The sequence below is a fragment of the Zalophus californianus genome, chromosome X, assembly GCF_009762305.2.
Source record: "Zalophus californianus isolate mZalCal1 chromosome X, mZalCal1.pri.v2, whole genome shotgun sequence".
Lineage (NCBI taxonomy): Eukaryota > Metazoa > Chordata > Mammalia > Carnivora > Otariidae > Zalophus > Zalophus californianus.
The window spans coordinates 57,055,757-57,076,128 of record NC_045612.1 but is presented as its reverse complement, the minus strand read 5'-3'; the positions used below and the strand labels follow the sequence as shown (position 1 = coordinate 57,076,128).

Here is a 20,372-nt window from a genome sequence, read left to right as displayed (position 1 = left end):
CATGTGTCCCAGGTGTCCCTCAGATCCCTGCCTTCACCCTTTCTATGTCCAGGCCATCTGTACACCTGGCATCACTGTGCACCTATGCTGTATCTCATAAACACAGGCTGAGTTCCAAAATGCCAAACTTTAAGGACCTGGTGCAGTGAGGATCCATGCTAGCCTTCTAGGGGAGGGACTTGCCACACTGGGGCTGGAGCCAGTTTGTCCCAGAAGGGCAGTTGCACCAATGTGCAGGAGGTGAGTTTAGAGTAAAGCACAGCAAAAGGCCTGAGTCCAGGTTATCTGCCCTCGGCAGGTGTCTCTACCCTTAAACTAAAGGGGTGTGGTAGCACAAAGGCACCCACCAGCTCTTTTGTCCTCTGAGAAGCAATACCACCTTTCCCAGATGCACTCCAAGAAGAGGGGACTATCTTTCCCAGTGCATCCCAGGGGAGTCTCTAATGGCACCATCTGCTCCTGGGACTCTGCTGTCCTCCACAGGAGCATCATTGCAGTGCCCATCAGGCTCACTACCAGCCATGGTGCAGACTTCTAAAACTGCAGTTTTTGTGGTCCACTGGTTTTAAAAACTCACGATAATCAGCCCCTCCCGTTTTCCCAGTCAATGGTTTTGGTGAAATGTTTTCCCTGTGCGATCCCCTGTGTACTACTGTCTCTCTCCCTTTCTCTGTCTCTTTTTATCTCTTGTCTCTTTCTGTGACCAGGACTTCCTCCCCTCTGCAGCACCTGAGATCCTTTTCTCCCCCAAATCATGTCTCCACACCTACTATCTTCCACGATGTGATCTCTTCTCTCCCTCTAGTTGTGCAGTTCATTCTGTCAGTCCTCAGATCGATTTATTGGATGTTCAGAGTGACTTAATATTTACCTAGCTGTGTTCAAGGGATGAGGCAAAGGATAGGGTCCTCCTCCTACTCTGCCATCTTAACTCTCCCTTTTGAGTATAAGATATTTTGATATTTTGCTAATCATTTTGATAACATGTGTCAGGATAAATGAAAGAGGGCAGTGGTGGGTGTTGGTTAGTAGATATAAAGCTAAAAGAAATTGGAAAACATAAACTAAATCAGTGGGGGCCTAGATATCCCAAAAGCAAAAGTCAAGTAATGGTTGGAATGGAGTCATTGGAAATCTGTAAAAAGTCATGATAGCAAATAGAAAAGAGGCTCAAATAAAATAAAATCCAGAAATGCCAGATTAGAATGGTCAGTAAAATAAGCAATTAAAAAATATACAAGAATAAGCTTAAACATATCTACATTTTTTCCACCTAATTGTGGAAATACTCAGGGAATCTCATCATGCTTAGTTGAATTAGTTATACAAACTATACTGAATTAGGAAATTCCTAAAGATAAGAATGCAATGTAAGTCAGAAAGAAAAAAACCTTAAAACTCTAATACCGAGGAAGCATAAGTGTGAGATTATATTTTTAGTCACCTAAGACAGCAGTACAAATATAGATTTTGAAAGACATTATAGATATATTGCCAAAAATACCCTAAAGATAATAACAGAATTATTATTTTTACTCATGTATAGATCCACCCAATCCATCTATTCTTCTTTCCTTTAATTCATATATTCATTCAATAAACATTTATTGATTGCCTACTCTGTGGTACTGATATTAAGGACAATAAGATACAGTCTTTTCCCTGGAGATACTCATAGAACTGTTGTGAAGATAAAATGAAATAATGGTTCAAAAGTGCTTTCAAAAGTTAAAAGTGCTTTACAAATGTTAGGCATTTAGGCATTTTTATTGTAAGCTCCCAGTATGTGTGATGATTATTTAATAAGCTTGGATAATGTATACAGATAATTCATTTGAGTGAATTAGGCCTTGTGACCATCTTTTTCTTAATTTTTAAGTTAATTCAGCAAAATATGTGTGGGAGGAAAAGGGGTTAGCAAGATTTTCTGTATAATTGCAATAATATATTTATACAGATTATATGGAAATTTTTGTTTCAAAGCAGTTTTATATCCTTATCTCATGATTTCATGCTGTGAAAATCAAATGTGAAGGGTGATTATTTACTTATTTTAAGAATGGAGATTGTTTTTCTCTCAGAGGAGAGGTGTCTCCTTCATATACCCTGTAAAATCTACCCTAGTTTCCAATTGGAGTTTGATCCCTATCCTGGCCCTGTGCCCTAGTGTGGACACAAATCTCTACCTATTTTTTTGACTGAAGAATAGAAACAGGTTTTAGCAGTTCAGCCACTAAGTGAGAGCATGACCTTCATTCTCATCTGTGTGAATATCAGTTTTGTCCATCTAAAAAATGATCATTTAACATGATGTGATGAGCACAGGTTGTTATACGCAACTGATGAATTATTGAACACTACATCTGAAACTAATGATGTACTATATGTTGACTAATTGAATTTAAATAAAAAAGAAAACAACAAAAAAAGACAAAAAAAACAAAAAATAATTAAAAATGATCATTTAGTTGATGATAACACCTCGGTAATGCTGTAAACTCCTGAGTGTGCAATGGGGGAAGCCAACCTTGGAGAGCTGAGCATGTAGGGGAAAAAAGATAATTTAAGAATTTTCAGCTAAAATATACTGCTACTATAAGTACAAATTAGAATTTGCTTCTCTTCTTATCTATGACATGAAGGAGTAGGGTATGGACATTGTTATGATGACCAAACTAACCAGCATATTTTCATGCACCTCTTATTGTGGCTAAGTTCTCTTTTCTGTGGAGTGAGTGCTATCTAGCCAGCCATTTGGTGCAGACAGAATTACTGGTAACAGAAATAAATAGGAATAAGGTGTTTTCAAAAATATATATATTAAAGATGTCAATAGTAACAGCCTCACAATCCAAATGCTTAATAGATATTCACTTGCATTGAATGTTTAATTTTTAGTCACATAATTAAATTTTATTTAGTACAGTGACAAAAAACTATCTCATATATGCTATATGAGTATATAATGGACTGGATAAAGCTAGAAATAAATGTAATTCTTTTCTAGCACTACAATTCTCAGTGATCTTAATTGTATATATGTGATAGCTTCTAATTCAATTAAGATCAGCTATATTCCACATTAGCATGTTTGTTAAAATCCATGCATTGTACTAGATAAAAATGCATTAACTTAGTAATATCAATTTAACTAGTTTTAGCTTATTTAACATTGACACCAAAAGTGTTATAGAGGAAGAATCTTTGGATAATTTTTTCCTTGCATAATTTCCCAGAAGTGTAAAGGCATCTTGCAACCTTCTGCTCTTTTCTTTGCACTCTCAGGGACAGCCAAAATTCATCATACGTTCATCTTTACATGTGCATTCAGAGGGCATCATTTATTACTGTTGTTTGAAAGTCAACTTTACAGACTCTCAAAAAAGAAATCACTTGTCCCTACCTAGCCACAATCTCTCATCTGACTACTTTGAAAGTCACAGTTCACTGTAAATGTCCAAGTGTTCTACCAGAAAAGAAGGTTGTAAAGGCTTCACCATTGAGCTTATTCCATCTTGAACTGATTTTTACTGGTGTATATATATGGTTGTTGTTGTTGTTTTTTTTAAGATTTAATTATTTATTTGAGTGAGAGTGTGTGTGAGTGGAGAAAGGGGCAGATGGAGAGTATTTTCAAGCAGACTCCTCCCTGAGCATGGAGCCAGTTGTGGGCCTCAGTCCCACAATCCATAGATCATGACCTGAGCCAAAGCCCAGTACTTAACAGAGTGAGCCACCCAGGTGCCCCTGTATGGTTGTTTACATCTTTTATAGCTGAATGGCCAAAAGAGCAGACTAGAATGATGTTCAGTATAAATCAAGACTATAGTGATGGTCAATATAAATCAAGACTGCTCAGTCTTGATTTGAGCTTATTAAGGATAAATAACATCATTGTGGATAGAAATATTTTGGGTATCCAGTGTTTATCTTTTCTGGCTTAGGAACGACATTGCACAAATTACAAATCAGCTACTTTTTTGGATTTTGGTTTGTTTTATTTGAAAATACAAGATTTCTATCTCATAAAGAAATAACAGTTCCAAACTACTTTTGTACACTCTGGGAATCTGGACACATCATTTACTCCTATATCATCAGTATTGGCTTAAATGAAGTCTCGCCCTACCCACCCATGTAACACAACCTACTGTTAAATAATTTGCTTCTTAGAAACAAATGGGGTATCCAAAGGTTATTGTGTGCATTTTTCCCCTTATTTTATTTTTAAATTATTTCAACTATAAAAAATATGTAATATATATGTAAATTATAAATTATAATAATATAATTGTCAGTGAACCCACCATGCAACTCAAGAACTAAAACATTATCAAAAACTTGCATCTATTTATGTGCCTGTCCATTTCCCTATACTTCTGCTTCCCCACCAAAGGTAAATACTCCCCCAGATTTTGCGTTTAACTTCTTGCCTTTTCACACTGCTTATTTGAAAAGAAATATTTATTTTTAGAAACAACTTATATAAAAATTATGTAATAACATATTTATAGAAAAACTGCCTATAAATCAACATTATATATATTGTATCTTAGTCTCTGAATTCTATTATAAACCCAGAACATCAAGCCCATTAAAAACTTAAAATGTGCAGTAAATTCTTTTAAAAGATACATCTCAATTAAAAAAATTCTGATGAAAATAGTAATCTGCTCTGATTTTCTTTAGAATTATATTACTGCATACATTAAATAGTATGATGAACTCGTGTACTAATACATTTAATATTTTCAGAGCTGCTAGGCAGATTATTAATTTCTAAAACAGTCCTTAGAAATTGTAGCATATTATTCTTTTGATATCACAGTCATCGCCTTACAGAATTTATAACCTAAGACTTCTTTCTGATGGCTTGTCATTGTCACACTGCATATGTTGGTTAATGGATTCATTTGAGGGGAATTGTGGATAAAATGGCAGTGATTTAGCTAAGGAATATTACAATGGAATATAACACAATCATAAAAAGAATGAGATCTTGCCATTTGTGGCAACATGGATGAACCTAGAGGGTATTATGTTAAGTGAAATAAGTCATACTGAGAAAAACAAATACCATATGATTTCACTCATATGTAGAATCTAAAAAACCAAAAAAACAAATGAATAAACAAATAAACAAAAAGCAGAATCAGACCTATAAAAATAACAAACTAATGATTGTGGGAAGGATGGGCAAAATGTGTGAAGGAGAAAGAGAAAGGCTTCTAGTAATGGAATAAATAAATCATGGTAATAAAAGGCACAGCATAAGGAAAAAAACAATAACCTTTGCTAAAATTTTCTAAAGTCTTAAAAAGACATTTGTGCTTTGTAAACACACCATAATGTGTTTCTAATTGTTTATCAACTGAGGCTATTTAAAATGGAGCATCTTACTCTCCTACTGGGGAAATTAAAGGAATTCTGAACTCTTTTTTTAAAGATTTTATTTATTTATTTGAGGGGGGGAGGAGAAGAGGGAGAGGAACAAGCAGACTTTATGCCTAGTGTGGAGCCCATCACAGGACCCAATCCCATGACCCTGAGGTCATGACCTGAGCCAAAACCAAGAATCAGATGCTAAACCAACTGAGCCTCTTGAACTCTTTTGTAAATTGAAGATTCAGTATTTGATTTATTTATTCTTGAATTCATAGTTTTGCCCACAGTTCAATCTCACTAACTTGTGTTAATGGGGAGATAGTAAGTCTGAAATATAGACCAGCAGTGACCAACAGAACTTTCTGTAATGATGAAAATGATTTTCCATGCTGTCCAATATGATAACCACTATTCACATGTGAATAATATAACACTTGAAATGTGGCTAGTGTGATTGAGGAATTTAATTATTAATTTTATTTATTTAAATAACAACATTTGGCTAATGGCTAGAAACCATCAAAAGGTTAATTTGGTAATATTCAAGAAATAAGGACATAACTGTAAAGAGTTATCCTACTAAACACGTGTGCCTGAGTTGATAAGCATTTATAATTTGTATACTGTTTTGACATAAATAATTTTAGGCTAGTTTCTTATGTGAGTGAAACAAATCAAAATTGAGGAAGTGTTTATTTTCTTGATACATCCTTTTTTGTAATATGGGGAGAAATCCATCACTCTACACTCTATTAGTACAGTTACATATTCTAAATCTTTTTTTTTAATCTATTAGTACAGATTTATTGTTTTCTCACAAGGACTAACAATAGAGAGGCACACAGTGATATGAATTTTTATTAAACACAAGAAATAATAAGAATAATTTCAATGACAAAATAGAGGAAAAACTATCAATCAAAATACCAGACATAAAAATATTTATTTCCTATGATAGCGTCTTAACTAAATACCTGGTATAGCCATTTCTGTGCTTAGGAAAAGGGATCTTAGAATTAAGTTAATCAGTGCCTAAACATTTTTGTGGTTAATTTTTTACAGAGTTGTCATTTTCTTTTAGGAAGCATAATAATAATGACCTTAATATGAATATGTAAATTTCATCTGTGAAAATATAGGTTTTGCCAGTCTCTAAAGATCCATTAGAGCTGGTTTGTAAAGCAGACCCTACCTTTTCATTGAAAACTCTCAAAACAAATGCTATTTGCAGACTATATTCCTAAAATTAAAAGAGAAGTTTCTTTTCTTTGATTCTTGGCTTCTAATCATGTAAAAAAGAAAACATTGCCATTCTGTCCTAAACACTGGACCACAATTAAGGAAAAATAGGCTTTAAATCCTCAGTGTAACTGACATTGTAAACAGTAGCCTGACATCAACTGAAAACAAGGAAATAGGGAGGGTGTAGGGTGGATTATTCCTAAAGTATAGCATGTTCAGTAGTCCTGTGTGATGTGGACATTAAAAGACCATGTTAAAACAACTTTACCAAACAACTAACTCAGTTATCAGAAGTGAAAACTGAATTCTCAAGTTTTAGAAAGTACAAGAGCTTTGGGAAGTGTGTATTTGTCATTATGGTTAATTTGCACATACCTCACTGAAGAAAAGGCCAGGGGAGATAGGCTGAGAACACAGCTGTACAGATGGCTCAACTAATTGCCTCTCCATCCTCAACCTCATTTATCTTCATTTCTTCCCAATTATACCAAATTATCAATAGTCTCTGTTGTATCAGAGTCTTAATCCCCTTTATTCAGGCAGCATTAGATAGTGGCAGATGAATTCTTGGAGGGAGTCAGAGTAAATAGCCATGAAATGCCACCTCTGGCAGATGGCACTGTTCACAAGAAATGTGACAAAACATTTGGAATTTGTAACTGGGCATTGGTATGTGGATGCAAGCTGTTAATATTTTTTTAAAGATAATCAAGGTGGTACATAGTAAAAGTGTAATGCATATTTTAAAGAAAAAATACAAAAGTGCAGGTGTTCACATCTCAAAAGATTAATACATTTTTAGATAGTATATTCCCACTGAGCACTGTAGCCAGGAAATCCTTTCATGCCATGATATTTTATGATAATAAATGTCCTATTTTCATTTGAAGCAAGGGACACACATTCTGTATTCAAAGATATAATATCATTTATTTTTCTTTCCTGTCAAATAACAGACTGTGCAATATTTATTGTGTCTATATCCAAATTGAAAATATGCTTTAAAATTGGAAAACAAAGTGAACGTAAAAAAAAAAATGTCAATGAGGAAACAGTGTTTTAAAACATTTAAATTCTTTATTTGGAAAAATAAGACTGAATAAAAGCCATTTTTGCATTATTTACAAAATATCAGTAATAGAAATCTAAAAAAATTATTTTCATTTGATCAACAAATTTGATTTGCCAAAATAATTACATAACAGGTATATTTTTATGAATTTAAACTTCAGAACCATATGATCTATAGATATTATTACAAAGATGCAATGGGTGAAATAAACAAAAAATAAATAACCACCTTTAAGTGAAATACAAAATAATAAAATAGGCCACTTTAGTGTATCTTATTATCAAGCCAAAGATATTTTAACAAGAGCTAGTGGATTTATCTTTGACTTTTTCTATGACACAGCCCTGCTTAGGGGGTGGGTATCTCTGCCATATACACATTAGATGCTGAATTCAATGGAATGACCACAAATTTGATCCCTTTAGTCAGTGACAGAGAAGGCAAAAAGTGGACAAAACTATGAAGCTGCCTGCTTCCATGGCAATCCAAGGTTCCAGATCTCTATGTCCTTTTATCTTTCTCTTCTTAGGCTACTCCTGGGTAACTGTATCTTATATCATAATCTATCTCCTACACTGTCCTAACCAAATCACATCCCAGAAATATTCCTTCCCATCTCAGTTTCTTCAATAGGTTAAATTTTGCATATTTACTTTTTAAAATGTATCTAGACTGCATGAAGTAAACATTTATGAATTGAATTAATCAATTGAGCTTGGAAAATAATAATATCTAGCTTTTTCTTCCCAAACATACTCTTGAGGCTCCTTAATTTGAACCCCATATTCTGAGTCTACTTTGTATTGTGCACCATTATGTTGGGCCAGTTTAGGAAATTTGTGTGAAAGCATAGCATAAATTGTCCCCACACTGATGTATCAACAGTTCTTCCCACTTTTAGAGTTCGGATTTGTACTGTTTTCTGTTCTACAAGCTGGGAAAAAAACATATTATTACTGTTGACAGCTTAAAGCAAAAAAAGTATTATAGACAAATCCAAACATTTAAGATGTCTATAGTATTACAATGTCAATAACTCTGGAGCTACTATTATTTTATAAAACTTTGAAAAGTTACTATTAAAATGTAACATAAATACTTTGCTTTCAGTGTGAGGCATAAGTGATATTTTTTTCTATATGTATTCATTATGCCAGATTGTCAACTTGGAAACAAAAGTTTGTAAATTGGCCAAAAGTACCAGACATCTTTTGCTGCCTTTAAAGGCTGCACTGCCAGCCCTAAAAAACTGAGCTGTGTGTTGTGTCAGTGCATATTTAACCTTTCATCCTTACAGGAATGAGTCTGAGCTTAATGGTGGTTATGTGTTGGGATTTAGTAGGCTGAGAAAAATAAGTAGAGAATCCCACTGTAAATATAAATTGAATTATGCAACTGAACAGGCAAAATGGACTCATTTGTTTAAATTCTATTCCTCTTTTCTGAGCATACCATACATGCTATGAAGAGACCAATTCGAATAATTAAATAAGGTAAAAAATCAATTTTAATTAAAAATTCCATACATTAAACTGTATTATTTTTAAGATCAATTTTGTACTTCCATATATTGCTGAATTTTGAAAATGAATATTGAAACATAACTAAAAGTTTCTAAAACATTTTTTAACTATGGCACTGCTCCTGATAAAATAAAACTTATTAAAGATAGCTAAGGATCATCTAGCTCTTATTGCAGAATATATAATCTTGGTCAAGTGAGATCACAGGGGCAAAGTTCATGGACTGACTAGCAAGGAAAATAGCTTGGATTGAATTATGTGGCTTTTACGATGGTTGTGAAAGCAATTTTGTAGTTTCGGAGAGTGTCTTGCATGATATCCACGTTGTGGTAGTAACACTATAGCTTGACTCCTTGGAGGATATTATTAATTTGGATGTGGAAAAGAAATCTGTCCTGTTACTTTCTGGTCCTCCCAGGTTCTGACCTTACCAGGGGCCAAAAAAAAAAGAGAAGAGGGAGATAAATCCCATCTGTGAATTTGTCTTATTGGTGCCTTTTCCCCAAGCTGTCTTCCAAGTATTATTTTTACTGTTAAGAAAACTTTTAAAAATGTGAAATGTAATATTTTTACAGCAACAATATGAAATATATTTTATAAGGAATAAAATGGTACATTGTCGGGCGCCTGGGTGGCTCAGTTGGTTAAGCGACTGCCTTCGGCTCAGGTCATGATCCTGGAGTCCTGGGATCGAGTCCCACATCGGGCTCCCTGCTCAGCAGGGAGTCTGCTTCTCCCTCTGACCCTCTTCCCTCATGCTCTCTATCTCAAATAAATAAATAAAATCTTTAAAAAAATAGTACATTGTCTCAAAAAAAAGAAACATTTGCCTGATATATATATTACTATATATATGTATATATAGTAAAAAATTGTGGCTAAATGATTAACATTAAGTATTTTTTACACAATATTTTATTTTTCTTTGAGAAATGCATTCAAAAGAATAATTTGGAGTCCAACTATCAGACACTTTTTTTTTTTTTTACTATCCTGCTTATGGTTCATCGAATGGCCATTTGGAGAGCAAATAAAAAGTCTTTCTCCTTGATCACTTAAAAAATTAGTGGATATCTTAGCTATATTCCTCATTTTCTTTTAAAAACCTTAGTGGTTTTCCCAAGTAAATTTATTTTAATTATTTAATTCATAGTGATTCATTTCTCTTGGTTTTAAAACAGGATATTTCTTTATCTAGGACTCAGTTCATAGACAGTTGAGATCATATGTTTCACACTCAAATCTGTATGTATGTCTGACTCCATTCCATTCATGCTTTATATGATTTTCATGAATTTGTTTCTTTATGATATGGTAAGTGTATAATATCAAAAAAATGCAGCTATGAAAAGGATTTTTTTAAAAATCTATAGCACTATCTATATAGTTCTCTTAAAGTATTTTTATTGTATTTTGAATTAGAAATATTTTCATAACTTTAAGCTCATGGATTTTAACATCTTTTTCTGAAGATGAAACAAGTGTTTTAACAGCTATATTGGATGCAGTAATGCTGCCTTATCCAACTGAATGATTCTTTTCAACTGTGGCATTAGGCCTTCTATGGGTTATTCTATTTTAATTCTGGTTTTTTTTTTTGTATATATTTCTTGTATTGAGAATCTGCGGAGTAAAAAATCTTTGTGGAAATATTTTCAGTGAATTTATAATAAATGTAATTGTTATAGGGAAAAGTTAAGGTTGTTCTACTCAAAAGAGTGAGAACTAGGATCATCATTCCCTAAGGACACTTACATAAAATTTCAAGTGATAGGTTATTATATCACATTCTAATTTGTAAAGGGATTCAGGTAGATGTAACAAGCCTGAAACATTATAAAATAACTACCCAAGTTCTTTTTTCCATTCAAAATTCTTGTTCTTATAAATACTATTTAAGATTATTCATAATAAACTTGTCTTAAAAATAATTGTGTTTCTGTTGTTAGGTAAACCATAGAGATTTTTTTCCCTTACTAAACTTATAAGTAAACAATTAAGACTAAGCAAAAGGTAGAGCATAAGCTTTTCCAGTTTGATTAATCTAAATGCTCATAAATAGGACTTAAATTACAAATATCAAAGATATACTAGATCTGAATGAAACTTCCCACAACAAGCAATATTCTATGCTATTTTTTTATTATGTTATATTAATCATCATACATTACTTCATTAGTTTTTGATGTAGTGTTCTATGATTCATTGTTTGCATATAACACCCAGTGCTCCATTCAGTACGTGCCCTCTTTAATACCCATCACCGGGCTAACCCATCCCCCCAACCCCCTACGTCTAAAACTCTCAGTTTGTTTCTGAGAGTCCGTAGTCTCTCACGGTTCGTCTCCCCCTCCAATTCCCCCCCTTCATTTTTCCCTTCCTAATATCATCTTCCTTTTTTTTAAAATATATAATGTATTATTTGTTTCAGAGGTACAGGTCTGTGATTCAACAGTCTTACACTATTTACAGTGCTCACCATAGCACATACCCTCCCCAATGTCTATCACCCAGCCCCCCCATCCCTCCCACCCCCCACCACAGCAACAACATTCAGTTTGGTTCCTGAGATTAAGAATTTGTCATATCAGTAAGATCATATGATACATGTCTTTCTCTGATTGACTTATTTCGCTCAGCATAATACCTTCCAATTCCATCCACGTTGTTGCAAATGGCAAGATTTCATTCCTTTTGATGGCTGCATAATATTCCATTGAATATATATACTACTTCTTCTTTATCCATTCATCTGTCGATGGACATCTTGGCTCTTTCCATAGTTTGGCTGTTGTGGACATTGCTGCTATAAACATCAGGGTTCACATACCCTTCAGATCACTACATTTGTATCTTTTGGGTAGACAACCAGTAGTGCAAATGCTGGGTTGTATGGTAGCTCTATTTTCAAATTTTGAGGAACCTCCATACTGTTTTCTAGAGTGGCTGCACCAGCTTGCATTCCCACCAACAGTGTAGGAGGGTTCTGCATTCTCTGCATCCTGGCCAACATCTGTCGTTTCCTGACTTGTTAATTTTAGCCAATCTGACTGGTGTGAGGTGGTATCTCATTGGATTTGGATTTCCCTGATGCTGAGTGATGTTGAGCTTTTTTTCATGTGTCTATTGGCCATGTAGATGTTTTCTTTGGATAAATGTCTGTTCATGTCTTCTGCACATATCTTAATTGGATCATTTGTTCTTTGGGTGTTGAGTTTGATAAGTTCTTTAAAGATTTTTGACACTAGCCCTTTATCTGATATATCATTTGAAAATATCTTCTCCCATTCTGTTGGTTGTCTTTTGGTTTTGTTGACTGTTTCTTTTGCTGTGCAAAAGCTTTTTATCTTGATGAGGTCCCAATAGTTCATTTTTGCCCTTGCTTCCCTTGCCTTCAGCAATGTTTCTAGGAAGAAGTTGCTGCGGCTGAGGTCAAAGAGGTTGCTGCCTGTGTTCTCATTTAGGATTTTGATGGAATCCTGTCTCACATTTAGGTCTTTCAACCATTTTGAGTCTATTTTTGTGTGTGGTGTAAGGAAATGGTCCAGTTTCATTCTTCTGCATGTGGCTGTCCAATTTTCCCAGCACCATTTGTTGAAGAGATTCTCTTTTTTCCATTGGACAGTCTGTCCTGCTTTGTCGAAGACTAGCTGACCATAGAGTTGAGGGTCCATTTCTGGGCTCTCTATTCTGTTCCATGATCTATGTGTCTGTATTTGTGCCAGTACCATACTGTCTTGATGATTACAGCTTTGTAGTAGAGCTTGAAGTCCGGAACTGTGATGCCACCAGCCTTGCTTTTCTTTTTCAACATTCCTCTGGCTATCCAGGGTCTTTTCTTGTTCCATACAAATTTTAGGATTATTTGTTCCATTACTTTGAAAAAAGTGGATGGTATTTTGATAGGGATTGCATTAACTGTATAGATTGCTCTAGGTGGCACTGACATCTTCACAGTATTTGTCCTTCCAATCCATGAGCATGGAAAGGTTTTCCATTTCTTTGTGTCTTCCTCAATTTCTTTCATGAGTATTGTATAGTTTTCTGAGTACAGATTCTTTGCCTCTTTGGTTAGATTTATTCCTGGGTATCTTACGGTTTTGTGTGCAATTGTAAATGGGATCCACTCCTTAATTTCTCTTTCTTCTGTCTTGTTGTTGGTGTATAGGAATGCCACTGATTTCTGTGCATTGATTTTATATCCTGCCACTTTACTGAATTCCTGTATGAGTTCTAGCAGTTTTGGGGTGGAGTCTTTTGGGTTTTCCACATAAAGTATCATATCATCTGCAAAGAGTGAGAATTGGACTTCTTATTTGACAATTCGGATGCCTTTTATTTCTTTTTGTTTTCTGATTGCTGTGGCTAGGACTTCTACTACTATGTTGAATAGCAGTGATGATAGTGGAAATCCCTGTCATGTTCCTGACCTTAGGGGGAAGGCTCTCAGTTTTTCCCCATTGAGAATGATATTTGCTGTGGGTGTTTTATAGATGCCTTTCATGATATTGAGGTATGTACTCTCTATCCCTATACTCTGAAGAGTTTTGATCAAGAAAGGATACTATACTTTGTCAAATGCTTTTTCTGCATCTATTGAGAGGATCATATGGTACTTGTTCTTTCTTTTATTAATGTATTGTATCACATTGATTGATTTGTGGATGTTGAACCAACCTTGCAGCCCAGGGATAAATCCCACATGGTCGTGGTGAATAATCCTTTTAATGTACTGTTAGATCCAAATGACTAGTATTTTGGTGAGAAGTTTTGCATCCATGTTCGTCAAGGATATTGGTCTGTAATTCTCCTTTCGCTGGGGTCTTTGTCTGGTTTTGGGATCAAGGTAATGCTGGCCTCATAAAATGAATTTGGAAGTTTTCCTTGCATTTGTATTTTTTGGAACAATTTCAATAGAATAGGTATTAATTCTTCTTTAAATGTTTGGTAGAATTCCCCTGGGAAGCCATCTGGCCCTGGGCTCTTGTTTTTTGGGAGATTTTTGATTACTGTTTCAATTTCCTTAGTGGTTATAGGTCTGTTCAGGTTTTCTATTTCTTCCTGGTTCAGTTTTGGTAGTTGATACATCTCTAGGAATGCATCCATTTCTTCCAGATTATCTAATTTGCTGGCATATAACTGCTCATAATATGTTCTTATAATTGTTTGTATTTCTTTGGTGTTGATTGTGATCTCTCCTCTTCCATTCATGATTTTATTTATTTGGGTCATTTCTGTTTTCTTTTTGATAAGTCTGGCCAGGGGTTTATCAATCTTGTTAATTCTTTCAAAGATCCAGCTTCGAGTTTTGTTGATGTGTTCTACTGTTCTTTGGTTTCTATTTCATTGATTTCTGCTCTGATCTTTATTATTTCTCTTCTCCTGCTGGGTTTAGGCTTTATTTGCTGTTCTTTCTTCAACTCCTTTAGACGTAGTTTTAGGTTGTGTATTTGAGACCTTTCTTGTTTCTTGAGAAAGGCTTGTATTGGTATATATTTTCCTCTTAGGACTGCCTTTGTTTTATACCAAAGATTTTCAACAGTTGTGTTTTCATTTTCATTTGTTTCCTTGAATTTTTTAAATTCTTCTTTAATTTCCTGGTTGACACATTCATTCTTTAGTAGGATGCTCTTTAGCCTCCATTTATTTGAGTTCTTTCCAACTTTCCTCTTGTAATTGAGTTCTAGTTTCTTAGATGATCTGTCCATTTCAGTGAGGGGTGTGTTAAAATCCCCCACTACTATTGTATTATTGTCGCTCTGTTTCTTTGCTTTTGTTATTAATTGGCTCATATAATTGGCTGCTCCCATGTTAAAGCATAGAAATTTACATTTGTTAGATCTTCTTGTTGGATAGACCCTTTAAGTAGATTTTGGTGTCCTTCCTCATTTCTTATTATAGTCTTTGGTTTAAAATCTAATTTGTCTGATATAAGGATTGCTACCCCATCTTTCTTTTGGTGTCCATTAACATGGGAAGTGGTTTTCCACCCCTTCACTTTCAATCTGTCTTTGGGTCTAAAATGAGTCTCTTGCAGACTGCATATCGATGGATCTTGTTTTTTTTATCCAGTCTGATACCCTGTGTCTTTTGATTGGGGCATTTAGCCCATTTACATTCAGGGTAACTATTGAAAGTTATTAATTTAATGCCATTGTATTGCCTGTAAGGTTAATGTTACTGTATATTATCTGTGTTCCTTTCTGGTCTCTGTTACTTTTAGGCTCTCTCTTTGCTTAGAGGATCCCTTTCAACCTTTCTTGAAGGGCTTGTTTCATGTTTGCAAATTCCTTTAGTTTTTGTTTGTCCTGGAAGCTTCTTCTCTCTCCTTCTATTTTCAAGGACAGCCTAGCTGGATATAGTATTCTTGGCTGCATATTTTTCTCATTTAGTGCTCTGAATATATCATGCCAGTCCTTTCTGGTCTGTCAGGTCTCTGTGGATAGGTCTGTTGCCAGTCTAATGTTTCTACCATTGTAGGTTACAGATCTCTTCTCCTGGGCTGCTTTCAGGATTTTGCTTTGTCTCTGAGACTCATAAGTTTTACTAATAGATGTCGGCATGTTGACCTCTTTTTATTGATTTTGATGGGGGTTCTCTGTGCCTCCTGGATTTTGATGCCTGTTTCCTTCCCTAAATTAAGGAAGTTCTCTGCTATAATTGCTTCAATATACCTTCTGCCCCTCTCTCTCTTTCTTCTTCTTCTGGGATCCCAATTTTTCTAATACAGTTTCGTCTTATGGCATCACTTATCTCTCGAACTATGCCTTCGTGAGCCAGTAGTTGTTTATCTCTCTTTTTCTCACCTCCTTTATTTTCCATCATTTGGTCTTCTATATCACTAATTCTCTCTTCTGCCTCATTTATCCTAGCAGTTAGAGTCTCCATTTTTTATTGCATCTCATTAATAGCCTTTTTGATTTTGAGTTGTTCAGATTTTAGTTCTTTTATTTCTCCAGAAAGGATTTCTCTACTATCTTCCATGCTTTTTTCAAGTCCAGCTAGTATTTTTAAAATCATCATTCATCTCTAGTTCCGACATCTTACTAATGTCCATATTGATTAGGTCCCTGGTAGTCGGTACTGCCTCTTGTTCTTTTTTTTGAGGTGATTTTTTCTGTCTTGTCATTTTGTCCAGAGGAGAATAGATGAATGAGAGAACAAAATCCTAACAGGGTAACAACAACCCCAGAAAAATATATACTAAACAAATCAGAAGAAACCTGAAACCGGGGGAAAAGGAAGGGAGAGAAAGAAGAAGGAAAAAAAAGAAAAAGATAAAATAAAAACAAAAAAACAAATACAGAATATGATCATATATGATCAGGCTGGTGCATAGATCAGTGCCACACACTAGATTTTGGGCGTATTTTGGTCTGTTAGAAGAAAGTGCCTCCCAAAATTTTAAAGAAAAAAAAGCTTATATATGTACAAAAGTAAGGGTAAATACAATGAAGGGATGGAATATGATTGTAAAGCTGAAAATTATAAAAGATTTTATAAAAGGAATTGATAAGATAATAAGTTAGTTGAAAAAAGAAAGAAGAGGATTAAAAAAAGGGAAAAATGTGAAAGTCAGGAGACTAGAACAAAGCCATACACTAGAGATTTAGGATAAATTTTGGTCTGTTAGAAGAAACTGTATCCCAAAATTTTAAAGAGAGAACCATATATATATATATATATATATATATATATATATATATATATATATATATATGGTTAACTACTACAAAGGGATAGAATATGACTCTAAAAATGAAAAATAAAAAAAAAATTTAAAGGGATTGATAAGATGTTGGTTGAAAAAGGGAAAAAGAAAAATTAAAAGAAAAGAAACAATAAAAAATATAAAAAAATTAACTTTGAAGGACTGAAGAATTATGGGGGAAAAACCATGAATTCTATGTGCGGTATTCCCCAAGTTCTGGAGTTTTGCCATTCTCATTGATCGTTAAACTTGGTCTTGGCTGGCTGTTCTTACTGATCTTCTGAGGGAGAAGCCTGTTGCAGTGGTTCTCAAATGTCTTTGCTGGAGGTGGAATTGCCCTGCCTTTGTCCGGGGCCGGGCTAAGTAATCTGCTCGGGTTTGCTCTTGGGAGCTTTTGTTCCCTGTAAGCTTTCTGTACAGCTTTGGAGGACAAGAGTTAAAATGGTGGCATCCCGGGGCGCTTGGGTGGCTCAGTCAGTTAACTCTCTGCCTTCAGCTCAGGTCATCATCCCAGGGTCCTGGGATCGAGCCCCACATCAGGCTCCCTGCTCCATGGGAAGCTTGCTTCTTCCTCTTCCACTCCCTCTGCTTCTGTTCCTTCTCTCACTGTCTCTCTCTCTCTCTGTCAAATAATAAATAAAATCTTTCTAAAAAATAAAAATAAAAAAATAAAATGGTGGCCTCCCAATCTCCACCCCAGAGGAACTGAGAACTTGGGGCCCCACTCCTCTGTGAGCCCCCAGAGAAAAGTAATCAATCACTCTTTGCTCCCCAGTCTCTGGCTGCACTCCGTGTTCACCCGGCCTGTGACCGAGTGTTTTTACCTCTGGCACCTGACCCTGTTTAGAGTCTCCAAACCCAGCAGATTCTTGTGGTGTGCTCCTGCGCCGCTCCTCCCCGGGGAGGAAGGGGAATCTCCCCAGATCTGTCGCTTGTTGGGTTCCTGCTGGAAGAAAAGTGGCCTGACTGTGCCACGGATCACAGTTTATGGCAAACCTGAGCTGAGAGCCCACTCCTCAGCTCTGTCTTTGCAGCCGGCTTCCCTGCTCTGATACCTGGGAGCTCTGCTGCACTCAGGTACCCCTGGTCTTTCTGTGACCCTGAGGGTCCTGAGACCACACTGTCCCAGCAAGGATTCCATCCCCCCGCTTAGCCACTGGAGCTTTGTCCCTCAGCAGGACCAACTTCTAAAATTTCCGATTTGTGCTCCGCTGCTCTATCACTTGCCGGTAGCGGCTGACGGAGGCCCCCTCCCCCGCCATCTATCTTCCCAAATATCACCCCAGATTCACTTCTCCATACGTCCTACCTTCCAGAAAGTGGTTGCTTTTCCATTCAGGGAGTTGCTGCTATTCTTTTCTTTGATCTCCTGTTGAGTTTTTAGGTGTTCAGAATGGTTTGATCCCTATCTAGCTGAATTCCTGGGACCAGAGGAAATTTAGGTCTCCTGCTCCTCTGCCATCTTGCTCCTCCCCTCCAGATTTTTTCTTGTGGTTGACTTATAGTTTTATAGCGTTGTGGTCAGAAAAGACATATGGTATGATTTCAATCATCTTGAATGTATTGAGGATTGTTTTGTGGCCTAATATGTGTTCTATTCTGGAGAATGTTCATAGGCACTTGAAAAAATGTGTATTCTGCCGTTTTAGGATGGAATGCTCTGAATATATCTGTTCAATCCATCTGTCCAGTGACATTTTTTCTTTGTTAATTTTCTGTTGGGATGATCTATCCCTTGATATGAGTGGGCTGTTAAAGTCCCATATTATTATTGTATTATTATTGATTAGTTCCTTATGTTTGTTATTAACTCTTTTATGCATGGGTTGCTACTATGTGGGTGCATAAATATTTACAATTGTTAGATTTTCTTGTTGGATTGTTCCTTTTTTACTATATAGTGTCTTCCTTTATCTCATGTTATAGGTTTTGTTTTTACATCTGAAATGAGTCTCTTGAGGGCAGCACATATATCCTCTTGCTTTTTTTAATCCATTATGACATCTTATGCCTTTTTATTGGAGCATTTATCCCATTTCTATTCAAAGTAATTATTGATAGATACATGTTTATGTCATTTTAATATTTGTTTTGTCATTTTTCTGAAGATTTTCTCTGATCCTTTCTTCTTTCTCTGTTATGTGGTTAGCTGATTTTCCTTAGTAATATATTTACATTTCTTTCTCTTTATTCTTTGCATATTATTAGTGGTTTTTGATATATGGTTACCATTAGGTTTGTATTTAACCTCTTCTACATATAGGAGTCTATTTTAAGTTGATGGTCATTCAAGTTAAAATCCATTCTTTACCCTCTCCTCCCCATGTTTTAGGTGTATGTTGTTATATTTTATATATTTTATATTTTGTGAGTTCCTTAACTGATTTTTTACATAAATATTCATTTTTACTACTTTTGTGTTTCCTAGCTTTACACTGTCACTTTTGGTCTCTCCTTTCCACTCAGTCAGCTTTAATATTTCTTGCAGGTCTGGTTTAGTGCTCATGAATTCCTTGAGTTTTTGTTTGGGAAACTATCATTTTCTATTCTGAATGATAACCTTGCTGGATCGAGTATTCTTGGCTGCAGATTTTTCCCATTCAGCACGCTGACTATATCATGCCACTCCCTTCTGTCTTGCCAAGTTTCTACTGAAAAATCTCCTGCTAGCCTTATGGGCTTTCCCTAGTAAGTTACTGTCTTCATTTGTCTTGCTGTTTTTAAATTTTTTTTCTTTATCACTATATTTTTAGAATTTAATTACAATGTCTTGGTGTGGGGTCTGCTTTTGTTTATTTTGTTGGGAGGTCTCTGCTTCCTGGATCTGGATGTCTGTTTCCTTCCCCAGATTAGGGAATTTTCAGCTATTGTTTCTTCAAATAAATTTTCTGCCCCCTTTACTCTCTCTTCTTCTGGTATTCCTATTATATGAATGTTATTATATTTGATGGAGTCACTGAGTTCCTTAAATCTGTTCTCATTTTGTATAATGTTTTTTTTTGTTTCTTTTGTTCAGTTGGTTACTTTCCATTGCTCTGTCTGTATGTCATTAATCCATTCCTCTCCTTTGTCCAGCCTGCCATTCACTCCAAGAAATATGTTTTTCATTTTGTTTATTGAGACCTTTATCTCTGCTATGTTATTCCTGATCTTTGTGCTAAGGTCTCACTCATGTTTTCCACACTTTTCTCAAGTTCAGCGAGTATTCTTATTATCATTGCTTTAAATTCTCAGACATGTTATTTAAATCTGTTTCACTTAGATATCTGGCCATGCCTTATCTTGTTCTTTCTTTTTTTCTTCTTTTTTTAAAAGATTTTATTTATTTGAGAAAGAGAGGAATGAGAGACAGAGAGCACGAGAGGGAAGAGGGCCAGAGGGAAAAGCAGACTCCCTGCTGAGCAGGGAGCCCGATGCGGGACTCGATCCAGGGACTCCA

At 35.3% G+C, this 20,372-nt stretch overlaps 1 protein-coding gene and 1 non-coding gene across 2 annotated transcripts in view; both read left to right on the top strand.

The window, feature by feature from the left end:
- Positions 1-20,372, top strand: part of DACH2 (dachshund family transcription factor 2) — a 927,084-nt gene that overhangs the window by 725,723 nt on the left and 180,989 nt on the right. The gene's annotated exons all lie outside the window — the stretch shown is intronic.
- On the top strand, positions 2,467-2,547 carry LOC113931666. The gene has a single exon (XR_003522818.1). It is a non-coding gene; the product is annotated as a small nucleolar RNA SNORD55/SNORD39 (small nucleolar RNA).